This window comes from Peromyscus eremicus, chromosome 6, assembly GCF_949786415.1.
Source record: "Peromyscus eremicus chromosome 6, PerEre_H2_v1, whole genome shotgun sequence".
NCBI classification, from domain to species: Eukaryota; Metazoa; Chordata; class Mammalia; order Rodentia; family Cricetidae; genus Peromyscus; species Peromyscus eremicus.
In genome coordinates, this window is record NC_081421.1 from 88776373 (window position 1) to 88794659 (window position 18287).

General features: G+C 43.0%; 1 protein-coding gene and 1 pseudogene across 1 annotated transcript in view; one reads left to right on the forward strand and one right to left on the reverse strand.

Annotated features, from left to right (window-relative positions):
• Agl (amylo-alpha-1, 6-glucosidase, 4-alpha-glucanotransferase) overlaps positions 1-5982 on the reverse strand; it is a 93671-nt gene extending 87689 nt beyond the window's left edge. The window contains exon 1 of the mRNA XM_059266158.1: positions 5932-5982. The gene's annotated coding sequence lies outside the window, so the exon portion shown is untranslated. The remainder of the gene's footprint in view (positions 1-5931) is intronic.
• LOC131913849 (uncharacterized) overlaps positions 1-17179 on the forward strand; it is a 37972-nt pseudogene extending 20793 nt beyond the window's left edge.
• Positions 17180-18287: the final 1108 nt, after the last annotated feature.

Here is an 18287-nt window from a genome sequence, read left to right on the forward strand (position 1 = left end):
GGTCCAGATTGAGTTCCAGGACAGTTAAGGTGGTTACACAGAGAAACTCTGTCTCAAAAACACAAACAAAACAAGCAAACAAACAAATAAAAAAGAGAAAGAAAGAGAGAAAGAAAGAAAAGCAATTAAATTAATAAAAATTTGGTAAGCTTAGATAAAACCTTTCTTGTGTATTTTTTTTTTAAAGAAAGTCTGGAAATGAGTTATCTGAATGGTAGTGTAATAAACATTTTTGTAAACCAGGTAGTTTCCAGTTCATTGTTTTTATTAAAATTTACATTGTATCTAAGTACTTTGTTATTTAAGTAGCTCATTGAAAATCAATTTTTGATGGAAATGGGGGGCTATTTCTAGCAGCACTTTCATGCTCATCTCCCATTGTAAGAACAAAGGTTTATTTTTGGTACTGAAGATACAACTGGAAAACAGGGATATCTAAATCCTGACTCATTCTTGTTATAATGTAATAGTGACCCATGGACAAATAAACTTTTTAATCATCTAAACATAAAACATGTTAAATGGCCAACCTGAAGACAGTATGTGAAGGACATAAACCTTTTCAAATTTCTCTTCCAGGAACACAAGCAAGGATACTTGGAGATAACTAATATAGACGAATAAATGTGGAACACTGTATAAATCAGTCATGTAACACACCCTGACTGGGGAGACCAGTCGTCTATTTTTAACCATTCTGTTGGCAGATTTCAACAGACAGCTGTATTAGGTGGACAGAGGCTGCCTGTGCGTGTGGAAGAACACCGTGTTAACCCTGTTATTTTTAGTTGTGAAACCTTCTTTTTAAACCCTAATATTAGAGAAAGAGAGCCAGCCAGATACACATAAATACACACACAAACAGACACACATATACACAGAGAGACACAGAGATAGACAGACACATACACACATACACACACACACACACACAGAGGAGAGAGAGAGAGAGAGAGAGAGAGAGAGAGAGAGAGAGAGAGAGAGAGAGAGAGAGAGAGACCATGTGCAAGGTCCTAGACTTAGCCCCCAGCACCAAAAATTAAAGTTTTAAGAACATACTCAAGTTGAATGCTCTTAAAGCTTGGGTAAAAATAGCTGCTGTTAGTGTTCCACAGCACTCGGCCCTGAGATCTACAAGCTTACATTGGCAGCAAATCTGCCATTTCCCCCAAAACCTCCTTATACTTGCCCAGGAATCCTGTGTCCTTTACAGTTAGCACTTCTGAACAAGTGAGGGTGTGGGTGATTGACTGAGCTTGTTTTGTTTAAAAGTTTTCACTCAAGGTGGAAGTATACTACCATATCTATCTATGTATCTATTTAAATCTACGTATCTGTGTATCTGTATATCTATGTAACTATGTATGTATATGTATATTATATATGTATGTATGTATCCCCCCCCCCAGTGTGTGTCTCTCTCTTTTTCTCTTCTACGTTTATACTCTATTTGTGAGGTAAGTCTTGTCTTACGTCTTCCAAGGCACTGGCATACCGGGAGCAGTTGCACCCCAGTACACAGACTCTCACTCCCTTGGTGTGATTCTTGTTGAAAAGGGGGTCTGCTGAAGCTGAGCCCAACGTCAACCCCATTGCTTATCTCATTTCTCCCCTCAGCCACTTTTCCTAGAGTGAAAATCTGCCGAATCTCTCCAGGAGGGCAGCCTCTGTTTAGATTCTGCAGTCTGTTAGTTCATCGACTTTCTGTTGCTAACTCCTAACCCCTACAGATTGGATTCCAGTAACCCAGCCTCCACAGCCCTGACTTCTCCTGGGTGCATATTTGCGCCCAGGTGGGCCAGATTGGGCCAGATGCCTTTAAATACTACCTGCAGGCTTTGTCTTGGCTCAGTGCCAGGAATTGGTCCCTTTTTCATGCTTCTGTGATGACTGTACCTAAGAAACCCAAAGACTCCTACTGTGATGAACCACAACCCATCAGAGTGCCCTGTCTCCAGATCTGAGAAGAAAGGAGAAGCAAGCATGTCTGCCGACCTTTTGACACTGAAAAAGTATGTTATTACCTGCAAAGTTCATGTTTGATAACCTCATAACTGAGTTATAAAAGAAATTGAACCCCCCCCCCCCCCCACACACACACACGCAAAAAGAAGGTCGCAGCTACCTATTGTCAGTCACAATAGCTCACAGGCCATGGGTTGGCAATGCCAGGCAGGGTACTAGTTTCTCCCTTCTTAGGTCTCAAGTTGCCTTGGCAAAATTCCTCTTGCTCCAGCTTTAGGAAGAAGACAGTCTGCCTTCGTGAAGAGAATAACAAATCCTCACGTGTTCTTCCGAGGTGAGGCGGCGCTGATCTTACTCGATTGACTTTGCAGAACAACAACGGAAGCTCAAGATTGAAACTGGGCAGAGTGGTGGCGCACGCCTTTAACCCCAGTACTCGGGAGGCAGAGGCAGGGGGCGACTCTGTGAGTTCGAGGCCAGCCTGGTCTACAGAGTGAGTTTCAGGAGAGCCAGAGCTGCAATGAGATCCTGTTTCAAAAAAACAAAAACAAAACAAGATTGTCTGTTGCTTCCTCTCATTCCGAATCACAGAGTGGTCCAAATAACAACACTAACAGGAGTAAAACGAAGTAACGGCAAGGTACTGGGTGAGCCAGGTAAAGCTAGAACACTGGTCTGAGGCAGGGACTGAGTGGCCTGGATACCCTTGCTGTCCCCAGATGATATCCCATTCTGTTTGAAAGGTCTGGACTCTCAGTTTTTAAAATATAATCTGTTCAAACCCTCATCCCTAAATACATGTTAAGCCAACTTACCCTTAAACAATTCCAGCACTTTCTGTGTAAAGAGACACCTTTCTCTTAGAGTCTCTTTCTGCTGAAGATGATCTGTGTTCTACACTGCCCCCTACAGAGGTCAAGGGCACACACGTGGTTGATCGCTTGGGTAAATTCAGTATAACAGGATTCTAGGTATCATAGGATGGCTATGAGTTTTTTTTCCTACTCTTCCATAATTATGTATAAAGTCCAGAAGAATTTAGTTTTCTATATTCTATATTCTGAAGAGAAATACTGAGCAGGCCTCATACCTGCTTGCCAGTGTTTGGGGGAAGCCTGGAGGAGTCCAGGGTTTTGTCAAAACTAAGTCACTGGGGAGTCTAATTTGCCTTGGGAGGAGTGCCGAACTCTCTCTCTCTCTCTCTCTCTCTCTCTCTCTCTCTCTCTCTCTCTCTCTCTCTCTCTCTCTGTGTGTGTGTGTGTGTGTGTGTATGTGTGTGTGTGTGCATCCCTGCAGTCAAAGGTGGTCTTGCTCTAGGAGACCTAATGGAAGAAACTGCTAAGCCTGTGAGCAGGAGCATCTGTTTTTCAGATGGTTGCTGGCCAAGCTTCAGAACCAGCATGTCCTCTCGGACCTGTCGAGGCAGCATGATGATAGAATTTGGAGAAGAGTTGCCATGTGCCCCTTTGGAGTTTGGACCAAAAATAGAAATGCATATTTTGGGTCTAGAAATTTCTGAAGAAAATTTAACTCAAGGCATCAACCAGATGAGGTCCCTCTGACCTCTGTGGAGCAGCCCAGAAAATGACCAGTCTCCAGTTCAGCAGCAGAAAGGGGGTTCTAAGAGAGAAGTCCGTGGGAACAAAATGGTTACCAGGAAAAGTGTGGGAATCATTTAAGCGTAGATTTGATGGAAACGTGTTTGGGAAGGAGGATTTGAAGACAATGCGGCTACCCATGTTCAACATCTACTTCAAGACATTCTTCTCATGAAACTTTCATTCACTACTCTCTCTTCCATGCTATCTTTTTTTTTTTGCATTACACTCTATCTTATACTTGCTTTCTAATTATTTTCTGTTGTTATTGGCCTCTGACCTTGACTGGAAGGGCATCTGCAGCAGGAATCATTTATTTATTTATTTATTTTGTCATTCTTCCATCATGATGAATGACAGGCTTGCAATGATCTCATTGATTATATTCAATTTTAATCAATAGCCACTTAGAGCCCACAGTAAATATAATCCCATGTGTTTGCAATGGTTTTAATACATTTATTTATTTAGGTGCTTTATCTGCGTGTACATCTGCACACCAGAAGAGAGCTTTGGAATTCATGAAACTACAGTTATAGATAGCTGTAAGCCACCCTGTAGGTGCTGGGAATTGAACTCAGGACCTCCAGAAGATCAGCCAGTGCACTTAACCACTGAGCCATCTCTCCAGTCTTCTTAATGCATTTTTAATCATGCTACATACTTCAAAGGAAATTGTGACTACCACTTGAAAAAATAAATCTTCTCCATTGACCCCTTTTTGATTCAGTTAAGTAGGTTAACCTGAATATGAGCCAAATGCACTTTATACATTACCATTATTATAGGAAAATCCTGAATTTGTCATAATCTGATAAAGAAGATATTTGGGGGCCAGTACTGGCAATAAGTTAGTAGAATGCTTTCCTAGCAAGTAAAAGCTCTGGGTTTAGCCCCCAAGTAGTACATGAACCATGTGTGATGCCACATGCCTATAATCCTAATATGTGGGAGGTAGAAGCAGGAGACCCTTGAGAAGCATAGTAAGTTTGAGGCCAGCCGGGCATAAAAGTAATAATTAAATAAATAAACAAAACTCCAAGTATTTTCAGCCCTCATTTTACTATAATTTAATATAATTATTACAGCTATAATCAACCTGAGGAAATCTGAAGGCTTTAGGAACTGATCCCACAGAAAGCTGAAGAGGCATTTGATCAAATAGTGTTTCTGTCTTCCTTGCCAACTCTAATCTGACTAGTTGCCAAGCTCTGGGGCTCTGTGTCCAAAATGATCCTCAGAGTCTGGTCACCTCCAATTTCACATTTACAGAACTTGGGTGGCAGGCAGAACAGGAGGTGACATGCTCCTGCCTCTGCTCATTTCCTTCACCAGCTAATGCAGTAAAGATAACCTCAGGGCACCAAACTGCATCCATGTCACATTAGGGAATGAAAACAAGCCACTTTCTCTTGGATGAGTTTGGCCAAGGGCAAGCACAAATTTAATATGTTCGCTTCTTTCCCTGATCTTCAATCTGTCTGTGGTTTGTAGTCACAGGTCTGTAGTCTGTTGTTTGTCCCTCACAGAGGGCTCTGCTCTGCATTTACTGGACAACAGAGCACATGGCCTGAGAAAGGGCTGAAGCTTCCTTGCAGACGTCTTTTCGCAAGGGAAGAGGTCACTTTACTGATCCAACGGACCCAAAAGCGCTCAGCACTGCAAACATACATTCTCAAGCTTTCTCCATGCTGTTTGCAAAACTTATGGTGGATATTTGTTTTAAGGTTGCTTTCAACTTATTTGCCGTTTCTGGCAAGTGGTTACCACAATACATACCTATATCCATAAATCCATAATTTTGGATCAGGGACGTGGAAGAGTACATAACTTAAGATTAAAGCTGTGGAGGGCTAGAGAGTTGACTCAGCAGTTCAGAGCGCTTTCTTTGTGCAGAGGACCTGGGTTCAATTCCCAGCACTCATATGACAGTTAACAACCATCTGTCACTCCAGATCCATGGGATCTGGCACTCTCTGTGGGTCTACATGGGCACCAGACACATGGTGCACATTCGTACACGCAGGCAAAATATTCATGCATGTAAAATGAAAATAAATAAAACTCTAAAAATAGATTAAAGCTGTCATTTAACTTCAGTTGTTGAAGCCGATTGCATGCACAACCCAAAGTGGTTACTTCGTTCTCTCAAAAGCAGGTTAAACTTAAATAGGTCCAGTACGCAGTAGGACAGCAGGTTAATCATGTAGTCTTGAATGATCTCAAGGCATCTTATTAACTTTGTTGGCAAGATCTGGAAAATAACTTTTATTTTTCATGCAAGAGATACTTTCATAAAAATGTATCACTACAGTTTCCCGTGCCTGTTCACACCGTTAAAACAAAATGCCATATACCATCTACCTACCTTACAGTTCTGAGGCCTGGCAAGTCCTGGGTTCCTGAAGATACGATGTCTAATGAAGGTTTATTTCCTGCTTCACAGACGATGCCTTTCTCACTGAATCTTCACATGGGGGAAGTGGGCAAGTATCTGGAGCTTCTTGTATAAGGGCACTAATTCTGGACTAACTCTGAACAAGACTGGCTTCCCACCACACCAACCGTGATATGGTCGTGACTTAGATGTCTGGGGCTGTTAGTATTGTAGCATTGAAGTCTTAAGTCCCTGTTTCAGGGGGTCTCATTGCTCCTCCCCAGGACTTTCGCTGTCGCTCTAGGAGTTGTGAGGACACAGCCCTTGCTCTTTGTGGTAACAGATTAGGAACAGTGCTTTGGGAACGGAGGAGGAGAAACACCTTTTTTCCCATTCAAGGATCAGACAGAGGAAACTGAGTTGCCATAAAAGGAAATAAGCTTGTTCTCACATAGAGGAAAAAGTTCGAAACACAATCTCCTGGTGTCTGCTGCCACCATGTGGTCATGTACATTTGTTAACTTGAAACTTGGGTTTTTTCGTTATAAGGCTGGTCCTACACCCAAAGAAGGAATAGATGAAGTACAAAGAATTTAAAGCTTGTTTTTAGCATGACCTGGCCTCAGTTTGTCCCCTAAATCAACCTAGGTACCCTGTACTCTCTGGCGCACAAGTTGCCACTATTAAATGCCCTTTCCCCCTCATGGTGTGCTGTCCTGAGGCAGGACTAAATCCATGCTTCCATGTCGGTCCCCTCCTCCAGCTTGAGGCAGAGAAACCCCCAGATAACCCCCTATCATCCCTGACCTCTAATATTTATGGCTTGTGTAATCCCCTTTTCTCTTTACTTTGAATGTAAACGGCACCTGTGACTTGTCGTTAGTAGAATAAGGCAGAGAGGATGGGTCGTCATTTCTGATTGTATCATGTGGTGTTTATAATGTCCATATTACTACCAGGCTGTCTCAATCTCTTTCTGGGCTTTCATATGTGACTAAGTAGCCATGCTTGGGGAAGCGGAGTGACCTTGCTATCGGCCTGTAAGGAATGGAGCCGTTAGGGCAGCAGGACACGGGCAGCCATGTTTTGCTATCAACCATGTGAACTTGGAAGCAGATCACTCTCCAGTTGAGACCCAAGCTGTGGATAATACCTGGATTTCAGCCTCTTGAGAGAGTTAAAAACCAGAGGGCTGCATGAGGCTGTGTCCAGATTCTGTAAAGGAAGAAACAGTTGCTACTTTCTACCAGCCGGTGGATGAGGACCTTTACCCATCAACAGAGAACCAGAACACAGATCTTTGGTTTTACCTATTACCTCTCTGTCCACAAGATTGCATCACATATCCTGTGTTCTAGTCTGCTGTCTGCTGCTGTGAGAAACACCAGCAGCTTAGGGAAGCAAGGGCTTATGGGACTGACATGTCTCCACCACAGTCCATCATAAAGGGAAGTCAGGGCAGGAGCCAGGGAGGATCACTGCTTACTGGCTTGCTCCTCATGGCTTACTCAAGCCTGCTTTCTCTCTCTCTCTCTCTCTCTCTTTCTTTCTTTTCTTTTTTTGAGACAGGGTTTCTCTGTGTAGCTTTGTGCCTTTCCTGGAACTCCCTCTGTAGACCAGGCTGGCCTCGAAGTCACAGAGATCTGCCTGCCTCTGCCTCCTGAGTGCTGGGATTAAAGGCGTGCACCACCACTGCCCAGCTCAGCCTGCTTTCTTATGCAGGACCACTGCCCTTGAGTGACACTGCCCACAGTGATCTGGGTCCTCCCACATCAATTATTAATCAAGAAAATGACCTACAGATATGTGCGCAGGACAATCTGGTGGAGGCAATTCCCCAGTTGAGGTTCCCTCTTCCCAGATGACCTGACCTTGTGTCAAATTGACTAAAAACTAACCAGCACAGAATATTTTTAAATTAAATATGATCAACAAATAACCATTTGGTTTAGAATTGTTCTTGGCCTCCCATCAAGATTCTGGCACCAAATCGTCTTGCTGGGCTGGCTCCTTTAGGGAAAATCCTCTGTCAGGAGGTATCCCAGCTCCTTGGGGGGGGGGGGGGAGAGGGCTGCATATGTAATTTACCAGCTAAGTTTAGACAGGCCAAAATCTAACCCAGCAGTTGGCTATAATTGACCTGAGGCTGAGACCTCATCAGACACCTCAGCAGCCTGCCAAATGCGCTACATCGTTGAAGCTGTGCTTACCGTGACTGACAGCAAACCACATTCTTCATTTTTAAAAGATATTTCATGCTGGGGATGTCAATTAGTGGTAGAATGTTTGTCCAGTAGGTGAGAGGCCCGGAGTTCAAGTCCCAGCACCACCAAAGCAAAAATAAACAAGTAAAAAGGTGCTTTGTTCTAATGGGGCACTTGGGTAACATCAGAGTGGTGCTGAGAGGCAAAGCTGGGGATGGAGAGTCATAGACAATCTGCTCAATCTCAGATACAACTGGAAGCTTTAAACAAAACAAAACAAAACAAAAACTGCTCCCAAACTTAATGTATGCCATTGGGGAGGCAGTTGGTTTTTCAATGGCATGCTTCGGACACATCACGCTGATAAATGTAAGGAAAGCGACTTAGAACGATTAGTTAATTATGGATTAGCTTCTAGTCAAAACCATCTGCTGGGGCTGGCAGAGGACCCTGCGGGGGAGGGAAATGACCTAAGACCTGAGGCCCACGTGGTGACAGGAGAGAATTCCATCACCTTGTCCTCTGACCATCTCATGTGCCTGAGACGTGCGTGTTCCCACTAAATAAGTGCTAAACAATTATTTTTATACCAAATACATCTTTTAATTGATTCTAGAGTTTATGAGGGATCATCACCAAGCTCTTCGGTTTTTAGAATTTAATTTTACTCTTTTTTTTTTTTTTTTTTTTTTTGAGACAGGGTTTCTCTGTGTAGCTTTGGTGCCTGTCCTGGAGCTCACTCTGTAGACCAGGCTGGCCTTGAACTCACTGAGATCTGCCTGGCTCTGCCTCCTGAGTGCTGGGATTAAAGGCGTGTGCCGCTACCACCGCCTGGCCACCTGTTTGTTTTTTAAGATATGGTCTCTCGGGGCAGCGTGATCTCAGTGAGTTCGAGGCCAGCCTGGTCTACAGAGTAAGATCCAGGAGAGGCACCAAAACTACACAGAGAAACCCTGTCTTGAAAAAACCAATATATATGTATATATACTGAGGTTGGTCTTGAACAGTGTAACTGGTCCTCTTGCTTCTGGGACTGGGTTTGTGCTGTGCCAGTGATTGAACCCAAGGCTTTGTGCATGTGAGGCAAGTACTCCACCAGCCAAGCAACCATCCTAGCCTTAATTTTCTCCTTTTCTTGAAAATCAGCACTGCATTGACTCAGCTCTGGTCCAGATGCTGAGCTGTGTGTGTGTAAACCTGAGACGTGCTCTGTGGGCTTTTTTTTTGGAGGGGGGAGCATAATTGAAATAAGTTTAGCTATAAAGTATGTTTGAATTCAACCAAAGAGGTGGTCCGTAAGGGAGGGAGGTTGTTGTGTGAAGTCCCATGCAGAACTGGCCAGTCCATACAAGCAGCCTTCCTGGGTAACTTGCTGTCCCAGTACCGTGTGTTCCAATGTCCTGCCTAAAATGAGACTACGCCTGGACTGAGACCTGCCACATCCCAACACTTCAGTCTTTAGTCCTTGTTCCTCTCAACATAAAGCAATCCCCATTGTCCAAAGGGGCATAGAAGACGGGGTTGATAGGTGTTCCTGGAATTCAGATGAGGTGGCATGGTGCAAAAATAAAATAAAATAAAATAAAATAAAACAAACAAATAAATAACTGAAGATCTGGGAGACAATTTCCATTCTCGATATAGAGCTTAGAACAAGTTTCAAAGCTCTCACAGCGGATGTTTACTATGTCTGTGGGATATAAGGGGGAAATACCTGAGCTAAAGCCCAGATGTGCAAACTGGATCAACAGGGCATGCCAGGAATATTCATGGTAACACACACACCCATGGCATATTGGATATGTAGCACAAACCAAGATCCTACCACTCATGACACTGAGCACCCCAATGTCTTTTAGTTTACAGCAAAGTGGGGCTACACGAGGTAGGACTTGGGTAGATCTTTAGAACACCAAGACACACGTATTAAGCCAAAATTGTGGGAGCCAGGGGACAAAACTGCAGCCACCGGAAGACCTAAGGTGTGTGAGTTTAAGTGGAGGAGTTGTTGGGTTGAAACTGGAGAGGGGAAGAAGTGAACATCTGCTCCGCTGGAAACGGGAAAGAGACTCTGCTGCCGCAGGAAAAGTGGTGAGTTCTAGGAAAATGGAAAGATCTATGCCACAGACCCATCTTCCTGGTTTCCATGAAATCGCATTTGATTGTGTCTTTAGAATTTGGCCTATGGGAGGCTACCGAATTACATTTATAAAACAGTGCATCGGGCTGTTTTATCAGAGAACATAATGATAAACCAGGAAGAAACTGTAGCTTGTTCTCCTTGGGACTGATCTGGGACCTTGGCTCTCTCCTCTCCTGTCTGAGGATCCTGCTGGTGGCCCGCAGATCCCAGCATGGGTAACTCTAGGCTCGCGCTGCCAATGAGAACATCCTCTATATGACTGGCTATGTCCAGGACTTGTCTGCAGCTTGGGGTTCTGTTAGGGGATCACCCACCTTTTGTTTGCATCTTTCAGTCTGCCCTAGTGGCTGCACTTAAAATTTCTCTATTTTGTGCCTTCAGGAATGCTTGAAGTTCCCCTGTTGCTCTTGTGAAAAAGAAAATTGATTGACGTTTTGGTATTTGGGAGCTAGCAGGAGGGCTTGGCTGTTTTTTTAAAAGACAGTTAACTTCTCAAGGAAAGGCTGGTTTGATGACAAACTGTTCTTTCACAATATGCCCTGTTAGACTTTCCATGGCCTCATTCTTAAGTTGCAATAGGCTCCTTAATCCTTCCACGGTTACAGGAAGCTTTTAGCACAAAGAAGGAAACCAAGAGAAAATGAAGCAATGATTCCTGAGGAAACAGAGAATTCACAGAGCAGAAAAATGCAAAAACAAAACTCTGTAAACTCACAAAAATGTAGGAAACTATTGAATTCGTAAATAAAGACAATAAGAAGCAGGCTATGATAAATGTCACAATGCATTTACAAAATGAAGACAGGCAACTAAAATCTTCAGAAAGAACTGTTCAAGGAACGCATTCTAAATTGATCCAATATATAGCAGAAAATCAGAAGACAATGAAAAACTGAACAGATTCTAAGCTCTTCATAGAAGCAACTGACTGTTGTCTTGGTAATTGGGTGGGATGTGTGTTTCTTCATTCACAGAAATAACCAGTGAGGGACCAAGATTAGTGATCAGATCATATAGAAGGGAATAATTAGAGGGTGTAGCAGGAACTTAAAAAAATGTCCAAAGGCATTTTATATATATATATATATATATATATATATATATATATATATATATATCAGGGAAAGCATAACATTAAGAGAAGTGGAGCCTAGCGGTGGTGGTGCACGCCTTAATCCCAGCATTTGGGAAGTAGAAGCAGGTGGGTCTCTGTGAGTTCAAGGCCATCCTGGACTACAGAACGAATTCCAGGACAGCCAGAGCTACACAGAGAAACCCTGTCTCAAAAGACAAAAGAGAGAGAGAGAGAGAGAGAGAGAGAGAGAGAGAGAGAGAGAGAGAGAGAGAGAGAGAGATAGAGACAGAGACAGAGACAGAGACAGAGACAGAGACAAAGAATGAGAGCCACCATCAAAAGAACTAAAGAAGCCAGGCATGGTGGTACACCCTTTTAATCATAGCACTCTGGAGGCAGAAACTGGCCATTGTCTGTAGTGGGTACCTGTCCTACCTATGACCTTGAAGTACCAGCCCCTGGGGCGTGGCCTCGGGGCTGCCCTTAAGACCTGAGGGGCACCTGTGCTCACCCTCTTCTCTCCCTCCTGGGCTTGGGTGATGCAGACTGACTCAGGCAGCAGGAACAGCATGGGACAGGACCTCAGCCTTCCAGGACCCTGCGACGACTCACCTATTCTGTTTAGTGAGTTGTCTTTTTCAATTTATGTCCTAATAAATTCATTATACCCCTTAAGCAGACTCCCTTGGATTTCTTGCTATATCTGACCTCTCCAAAAAGGTTTTATTTTCTCAGGATTATAGATAGATTGTAATAGGGTTGGGGTGGAACAATAAAATTTAGACTTAAGATTCTATTTTGGAGAAGAAAAAAGGGGAATAGATAGGATAGGATATTAAGGTAGATTATTATATCTACTGGTAAACTAATTTAGCAAACTTAGATAATTTGCACTGATATGGATTCTTATATATTGATACAAATGTAAACTATTTTTCTATTCTTATTTAAAATAATTTGTATATTGATACAAATTCAAAAGTATAATTGTCATATTGTACATATATTCCCACTCCTATTTGAAATATTTTGTATATTGATACAAATGTAAAATTATATTTGTCATACTGTATGTATGTTCTACCTCTGTTTAGGATATTTTGTATATTGATATATATTAAGGATATTGATGTCACATTGCACTATACATCTTTATCTCTGATTAAGATATTTTGTATATTGTCACAAATTTGAGATCATTGTCCCTATACTGTACATTTGTTTACAGATTGTTTACCTTGATAATGTGACGCCTTGGTCTCCAGGTTATTTAGGTAGATAAGACTTGCAGATTAATAGTCACCCATGCTTGTCATATCTATAGTTATATTAGTTAGGGTTTCCAGATTTACAGAAACACCTGTCAGATGGATAGGTAATCTTCAAACACTTCATAGAAAATATGGCATTTAAATGTTTTGATAAATTAGAATTCTGTTGACATGAGACATGATTGCTTCTGGCAGCACTGAGCTACTCCTGAGAGAATGTTGGGCTTCTAAGACACTCCGTTTGGAAGTTTGTCTTCTTCTTGGCACAAAATGGCCTGCTGGGCGAAGAACTGCCTTTGCTTCGACTGCTGACAGCATGCACACTGTCCTTTCCGGATGAGCAGGACACCAGGAAAAATGACTATTGAACCTTGCCAAGACAGGGTAAGATGGTCTTTCAAAATTCCTGCTTCTGAAAATGGTCTGTTAGATATTCTAGGCCTGTAGCCAAAAGTAGATGCCCCAACAGTGCTGAGAAACATTAGGTGACTGTCCAGGCTGCTAGCTGTCTCTGTCCGTTCTTGAAATTTTCAGAAATTGCTTGTTTGCGCTTCCTGTTTTCTTAGGTAATATTTTCCTTCTCAGGTCTTTGATGGGATTGAAGGCTAGATAGTTATAGTTATAATCCTCTTGTATCTTATCTAAGAACATTTTAGGTACTGAAGTTAGATATTCAGGATAGGACAGCTATTGGAGTAATCTCTGTAACATGCCTTTACTTGTTGTCTGGACATTTCTGTATATTTAGTATATGTCTCTTGTTTGATGTTATTCTTGTTGGTTGTATTTCCATTTTGTTTATGTTATTACCTTTCCCTTCTCCTGGACAATACTTGATAATTGTTCCTATTGTATATAGTTTTGTATTAGGTTAGAACTTGCTTATTTGACAAAAGTGGGAGATGTAGTGAATACCTTTCTACCTATGACCTTGAAGTACCAGCCCCTGGGGCGTGGCCTTGGGCAGCAGGAGCAGCGTGGGACAGGACCTCAACTTTCCAGGAACCTGCAATGATTTGCCTACTCTGTTTAGTGAGGTGTCTTTTCCAATTTATGTCCTAATAAATTCCTTATACCCTTTAAGCAGACTTCCTTGGATTTCTCACTATAATTCACTTTGAGTTAAAGGCCAGCCTGATCCACATATGGAGTTCCAGGACAGCCAGAGATACATAGAAAGACTCTGTTTTCTTTCCCTTCCTTCCTTCCTTCCTTTCTTCCTTCCTTCCTTCCTTCCTTCCTTCCTTCCTTCCTTCCTTCCTTTTTAGAACTAAAGATGCTAGAGAACATTTTTTTTTCTATTCTGGGTTTGAAGCCCAGTGATAGAACCCAGAGGAATACAGAACAATCACTTTTTGTTTGTTTACAAGACAGGGTCTCACAATGTAGTTCCAGCTGTCCTGGAACTCCAAATGTGGACCAGGCTAGCCTCAAACTGGGATTAAAGGTGTGTGCCACCATGCTCAGCCTGTATGTTTTATTTTGGTAAGAGCAGAAATCTGGACACAGTGACACACACAGAAAGAAGATAAAACAAAAAGTCACAAGAATAAGACATCTATAAGTCAAGTTCCCAGGCCAAGAATAGGTCTTTTCCTCTGAGCCCACAGAAGGAACTGACTTTGCTCCCTCCTTGATTTTGGATTTCCAGATCCCAGAACTATGACATCACATGTTTTGGCCATATAAGCTGCCTAGTCTGTGGGACTTTGGTGTGCCAGCCCTGGCAAACTAGCACAGGTGGTTTTTATGGCCTGAGGTGGGGAGTGAACTGACCCCTAAGAAAGAAAAAGAATCCTTTTAGGGTGACAGAAGTCATCTGTTCCTTGATTGTGGTGGCTACAGGACTGCACGCATTTGCCAAAACTCAGAGTTGGGCACCAAAAGGGAAAAATTTTACTCTACATAAAATTGTATCTACATAGAATTACATATTAACCCAACACGAAAAATGAACAGAATCACTAGATTAATAAAAACAAAATAACTCCTTTTTTTGTTGGTACTGGAAATTGAGTCTAGGGTCTCACACATTCTGTGCAAGCCTTGTACTCCTAAGCTATACATCTAGCCATCAAATTGCTAAAAAAAAAAAAAGTGTATATGTTTGTGTCTGTGTGTATATTTGTGTGTGTGTGTGTGTGTGTGTGTGTGTGTGTGTGTGTGTGCGCGCAGGTGAAGACCAGGGGTCAAAATTGACGTCTTTCTTTATTGTTCTCTAACTCGGTTATTGAGACAGGATCTCTCAGTGAGCAGGAACCTCACTGATTGACTAGACTGGCCAGTGAAGTCCAGGGATCCGCCTGACTCTGCCCTCCCCGCTCCCAGAGCTGAGGCTTTAGGTATGTGGAGAAAAGTGAATAAAGAGGACATTTATAGAAGTGGCTTAGGGTAGTGGTTCTCAACCTGTGCATGGAGACCTCCTTTGTAGATGTAACCGTCTTATTAAATAAGAAACATAGAGCCGATTCAGAGAAGAAAGCCAAGAGGTCAGAACTAAGAGCCTTACCCTTCCTGCTTCAGCCAAGAGAGCTCTCCAAAAAGGGACCTACTTCCTGTGTGTATGTCTTTTTATAGTCTTTCTGTTCTGCCTTCTCATTGGTTGTAAACCCAAACACATGACTGCCTCGTCACTGCCTGTCTGTAGAGACTTCCAGGTCTTCTATGGTTGGGATTGAGATTAAAGGCGTGTGTCTCCAATGCTGGCTGTGTCCTTTTACACACAGAGATCTACCTAGCTCTTTCTACCAAGTGCTGGGATTAAAGGCGTGCGCCACCACCGCCACGCTCTTGCTATGGCTCTAATAGCTCTGACCCCTGGGCAACTTTATTTATTAACATACAATTAAAATCACATTTCAGTACAAGTAAAATACCACCATACTCCTTGGGGTTTGCATATCAGGTATTTGCATTATGATTCATAACACTAGCAAAATTACAGTTACAAAGTAGTAATGGAATAATTTATGCTTGGGGGTCACCTCAACATGAGGAACTGTATTAAAGGGTTGCAGCATTAGGAAGGTTGAGAACCACTGCCTTAGATAATGGGGCAAAGGCTGGATTGTATGTACAAGATGCAAACTTCAGGGGCTAGAGGGACGGCTCTGTGTTTAAGAGCGCATACTTTAGGCAGGCGATACATAGGCAGGAAGTATATCAGCATGTATGCTTACCCCTTATTAGATGAAGGCAGGAGGTATGTAGCTTTGTGGGGTTTGCCTTTATAAGCACCTGACTAACGTAATTCACAGTTATCCTCTGGGAATCCCAGGTATGGACCTGGCCAGTATCCATCATCCTGGATAGTACTTACTCAAGCTTGCTTCAAATTAGGCTCAAAAGTTGTGGTAGTAGCTTTGTCTTTTTTTTTTTTTTTTTTTTTTTTTCCTGAGCTGAGAACTGAACCCAGGGCCTTGCGCTTGCTAGGCAAGCGCTCTACCACTGAGCTAAATCCCCAAACCTGGTAGTAGCTTTATTCTTGACTGGTGGCATTAACATTTTGAGAACAACTGTACCAAAATTTTTGGAATGTATCCTTCAAAATAGAGTGAAAATATGTCTGAATAAGAAAGTGTCTTTGGCTGATTTTGGTGGTACATTCTTTTAATCTGGCACACAGGGGGACAGTAGGGATAGATCTGCTTCACACAGTGAGTTCAAGGCCAGCCAGAACCACAAAATGAGACCCTATTTTTATTTTTAAATGGATCTTTGAGTTGTTTGTGGTGGTGCACGTATACAATTCTACCACTTGAGAGGTAAGAGGATCACAGCCAAGTTCAAGGCCAGCCTGGTCCATGTATCAGGCTACCGGCAAGCCAGGGCTCCTGGTGAGACTACTTCAAAGTGAATAAGAGAAAAACAAAAACCAGCAGTATCTAACGGGATTGCCGTCTTTTTTTTTTTTTTTTTTTGGTTTTTCGAGACAGGGTTTCTCTGTGTAGCTTTGCGCCTCTCCTGGAACTCACTTGGTAGCCCAGGCTGGCCTCGAACTCACAGAGATCCACCTGGCTCTGCCTCCCGAGTGCTGGGATTAAAGGCGTGAGCCACCACCGCCCGGTGGATTGCCGTCTTTGAATTCCTTTTTAAGGAGATAGTGCTGGTTGCCAAGATTAGTGTCCATAGGCCCAGACAATCCCACCTGGAAGACAAGAATGTGCTCAACCTTTATGTGATGAAGGCCACACAGTCTCTCACATCTCAAGGCTACCTGAAGGAGCAATCTTGCTGGAAACATCTCTACTGGAGGGAACTCAGTGTCTCAGAGATGATGTCCCCCTACCTCCTGAGATTGCACACCTGCCACCCTGTACATCAGCTGCTGAGACTGCCCAAAGGTCCAGAGGGTGAGTGACCCTGAAAGATTTTCAAGAGGGGAGGTGGACAGAGACACCCACAGAAGGAGCACTGTGCCCTAGGGTACTGAAAAGGACATTGAGACTGGGGCTGACTCAGCAATGGAATTCTAGTTCAGAGGCAGCTTTGGTCCTGGACTTGGTCAGCCACCTCAGGGAAGGTGGAGACAATTGTTTTGTGTTGAATAAACTTAAAAGAAAAATGTGTAAATAAAAATAAAAACACTGTAACACGGTCTAGAGAGAAACATTGTTTCCGAGTTTCTCTGGCTTCATCACGTTTCCCTGTTGGTCAGTATGGTGGTTTGAATGATATGCCACCCATGGTATCTAGGCATGCGGGTACTTGGTCTCCAGCTGGCTGCCCTGTTTGGGTAGGTTTAGAATGTGTGGCCTTGCTGGAGGAAGTGTGTCACTGGAGGTGGGCTTTGAGGTTTTAAAGCCTTGCACCATCCCAATGCATCCTCTTTGCTTCATGCTTGCAGTTTGAAGATGTGAACTGTCAGCATCTGCCACCCCCTTGCCTGCTTGCTGCCACGCCTCCCTGGTGTGGTGATGAACGTTTCTCCTTCTCCAACTGTAAGCTCAAATAAACGCTTCCTTCTGTGAGCTACCATGGCCATGGTGTTTTGTAACAGCACCAGAAAAGTAACTAAGAAATGCAGGATAAAGAGAGCAAGAGAGCTCTGGTGATGTTGCTTTCTTTGCTCTTAGATAGGTAAAGTTGTCAGTAATTCAGATCAAAAATTTACTCTGGGCTCTCCTCTAGAGTGTCATCATAAAGATACTTTTTCTTTTAAATTATGAAGATTGTAATAATAATCATAAAAGCTGCCAAATCTCTCGACAATACTATAAAACACAGTTAAGGTGACCAAGAGTGTTAGTTGCACAACTTCCCGGCACGTAGTGATTCCTTCAGTGAGAACAAAGGCTCTCCTAAAGTTTCCACATAATTATGCATCTCTTTGTTAGAAGTCTTTACTGAAGGGGATGCTGAGGCACAGAGGTAAAGGAGCTGGCATGAAGTCAGATTACAGGATACACACAGGAAGGACCCAGACATCTGTCGTTCTTTTACGTCAATGTCTTACAGAAACGTCTCTTTGGTTCAGAGATGACAGACAGCCCAGCCTTCAGTCACTGCACAACTTTCCAAAGCCTGGGTAACTGGTGAGGCCAGTCCTCAGCTCTGCCATTGGCTGATGGGAGGTAAGAGACTGGAACAAGGGTGAGTGACGAGAGGAGAGGCAAGATTGGGTCAGGATCAGAACAGGAGCATAGACTACGAAA